Raw genomic sequence first — 3,258 nt, forward strand, 5'->3', positions numbered from 1 at the left:
AACTTAAGGTCATGACTGCACAGATCTTTCTCTTTGGTTTCCCTTAATATTCAAAAGAGACATTTCAAGACCACAGTACCAAAACACTAAGGGTCTGTAAAAAGGAAAAGTATAGAAAAAAATCATGATAGCCATTTCTCAAAGAATTTGGTTTTGTTTTCTGACTCTAAAATGAAACCTGATATTTCTCATTCCCATCAGGAGGAGAATCAGCCCTGATAGTGATGACCGACAGGCCTACCAGGCATGACACAGCAAAAGGCCTCATGCTGCCTGGCTAAGGGCCCCAATTCACGCATTTCTCCTCAAAGTCCAATCCCTCTCCCAGCCCAAGGCAAGTTAGAGGATGCTGAGGCAGGACACTTTCATAATTCCTCTCAAATCACACCCAAATATTTTAGAATCTCTCTCATTGTATGGCCCTTCACACTTAATGAAGGACTTTAGTACATCAACCAGGCACCAATATTCTCTGGCTTTACTATCCAATGTAGTAGTCACCACTCATTTGTGACTATTAAGCACTTGAATATGACTGGTATGAACTGAATGAGCTGTAAGTATAAACTGTGCATCAGATGTTGAAGACTCAGTATAAAAAACATATCAAATATCTTAGAACTATTATATTGACATGTTGAAATATTACATGACATGAAGGGATTAGATTATATTCCCCTTACATTTCTTCCAATTCTGTTTGATTTTTATTGTGTTAAATTTTTTCTATGGTATTTTCCATGCATAAGATATATTAAGTTTGTACTGTAATGTGGATATGATTTTTGAACTTGCTTTTAAAAATAATATAAAAATAAATATATTAAAATATTAATTTCCTTCTTAATACAAAGACAGACACTAAGTTATTTTATATAGCCAAGCATATGTTAAAGTTGTACACACATTTACTATATTGCTGTTATAACTTCTGCCATGAAAGTTTAGTTACGAAAGTTTTTCAATTTTTAAGATTCAGTCTATGGCTGTGGTTATTATTTATCCTCTCCAATGGGTCCCCTATCTCTCCTTCCATACATCATCTTTGTTCTTCAGCCTTTACACCTTCTAGTTTCTCTTTAGCCTGTTTCTGGTCACCTTATCCTGACTTTGCTGTATCCCCCAGGTCTCTTTCAGGACTAAGCTCTCTTGTCATGTCTCACAGCCCCACTTAGGAAGCTTCCACCCTGGTCACACTCTTCCCTTCCTTTAGATTCCAGCTTTCCTGATCTTATACTTTTCTCAACAAATTTACCTGAAAAGCTCTTCTAAATAGGTACATTTCAGGGTGAATTCAAATCTTTGCTGTCACTTCTCACTGGGTGGGGAGGGGAAGAGCAGGTCTTTGCATTTTAAGTCTTAACTCTCATCCTGAAATGAAGGTCTCTTTTCCTATTACATTGAATGGAGTGTTTCTATTCTATATTTAAATATTCCTAAAATCCATTACAGTATGCATCTTCTCATGTATTTTGCAAGCCCTCTCCACATCCATTCTTGCTTGAGAACATGGGAAAGTTAGTTATCTATGTAAGATCCTGACTGCTAAAGAAACTTACTCAAACTTAATTTTTGGACAGAGTGTGAAGAGACTTGAATTTGGAGTTAAGATGATCTAGGTTCATATCTTAGTTGTATTAGAACTAGGTGCATCATCATTCTTCCTAAGCCTGTGTTTCCTAATCTGCTAAAAGGAGCTATTATAATAATACCTGTTTATATTTGCTTCATAGGGTAACTCTGAGACTCTAGAGACATAATGAATGTTAAAGTATTTACCAATGCTACACAGACTGAGTGATCTTGGGCATCCTGAGACCTCATTAAATTTCATTCTTAGTTTACTTTCCCCTTCCTTGGGTCAGGAAAAATACATTGATTCATTCAATTCAGACAAGAATAAAGACTATAACTAAGGCTTTCAAAATAATGGAAAGTTTCAAGACAAAAAGAAATGATCACTTTCTTCATTCAATCATAAAACGCCATGAAACACTTATTAGAATTAATATCCTGGGTAACTGTACACAATTCATCTGTGAGACCCAATTTCTCAAGAAACAGCAGATAGTCTTGTGAAATTCAGTTGGAAACTGGACAGAAGGATGTAGGTTAGTATTAAAGGGATAACCATATTAAAGTAGCAAATTAATGTTGAATTTATGCAAGTAGAGTGCAACTAAAAGATTTTAAGAATTCAAAATTAATTGGCTGCATGTATTGAGAAAGAATTCTGTGCATAAAATAAATGTGACATTTTTCAAACATAGAATTCAAGAGCTTAAAAAATCACTCAAGATGTCAACAGGAAAAATATACCTTTATATTTATATCGATAACAACATCGATCTATTCTTTCTTGCCATTTCCTCTATGAACTCAGGAGGGTGGGACAGACATTCTGTCATCAATTATTCTTGGAATTTGGTAGGAAAAGGAAAGAATTTGGAATTCATCACCTTGCGTTTTATCCCCGTTCCCCCACTTAGAAGCTATTTTCTTTTCCCTAAAAGAGAGGCCATCCTGTCTGCTCGGCCTGACTAGCAGAATTTTCTAAGAACCCTATGAGCTATATGGGAAAGGTACTGTTATTACCGGAGTAACTGTGGACAGAGCAATGCAGTTCAAAGAAATCCTGCTCTTCCCAGTTGGAGGATACCTTGGTGAGTAGCAAGAAAGGAGCTCTCTCTTTACCCAGAGTCTATTTCTTTTTCATACCGTTTTAAATGTGGGTAGGAGACAAGAGGGCAAGGGGAATTCAAGGAACTTGGATGCGGAACACCTGAATATTTACACTTTCTTCGTTATCTCTTTGGTCCATTCATTCAACAAATGTTTCTCGGGCGCAGCTGGGTGCCAGGCACCGGACTAGGCAATGGGACCACAGAGAAGAAAGGACCCAGATGGGAGTAAACGGTAGACGCCTAACTGTGGGGTGAAGCGTGGGGCAGCCGCGGAGACAACACCGGGCCACGCCCTTCCCCTCAGCGCGGCGGCAAGTTCGGGCGGCGTCGCCATAGCAACCAGCGGCGGCGTGGCAGGCGGGCCGGTGGCCGGCGGGGAGGGAGCGGCTCCAAGCGCTGAGGCCGCGCTGCAGGCGGGACCGGACGGCGGGAGGCGGCGGCGGCGGGTGGCGAGCCCCCCGGGGTGGGTCCTGCCAGGCGGGCGGTGACCCCGGCGGTCCTGCTCTCGGGGCCTCGGACCTCTCGGGCGAGCGCAGCGAAGCGCAGGTAACCGCCTGGGCCTTCGCGGCCTGCC

General features: G+C 41.0%; 1 protein-coding gene across 1 annotated transcript in view; it reads left to right on the top strand.

Moving 5' to 3' along the window:
* Window positions 1–3,177: 3,177 nt before the first annotated feature.
* DEUP1 (deuterosome assembly protein 1) overlaps window positions 3,178–3,258 on the top strand; it is a 139,400-nt gene continuing 139,319 nt past the window's right edge. Inside the window, exon 1 of the mRNA XM_008048544.1 lies at window positions 3,178–3,230. The gene's annotated coding sequence lies outside the window, so the exon portion shown is untranslated. The remainder of the gene's footprint in view (window positions 3,231–3,258) is intronic.

The sequence above is a fragment of the Carlito syrichta genome, unplaced genomic scaffold, assembly GCF_000164805.1.
Source record: "Carlito syrichta isolate Samal-C Ts95f unplaced genomic scaffold, Tarsius_syrichta-2.0.1 Scaffold124506, whole genome shotgun sequence".
Lineage (NCBI taxonomy): Eukaryota > Metazoa > Chordata > Mammalia > Primates > Tarsiidae > Carlito > Carlito syrichta.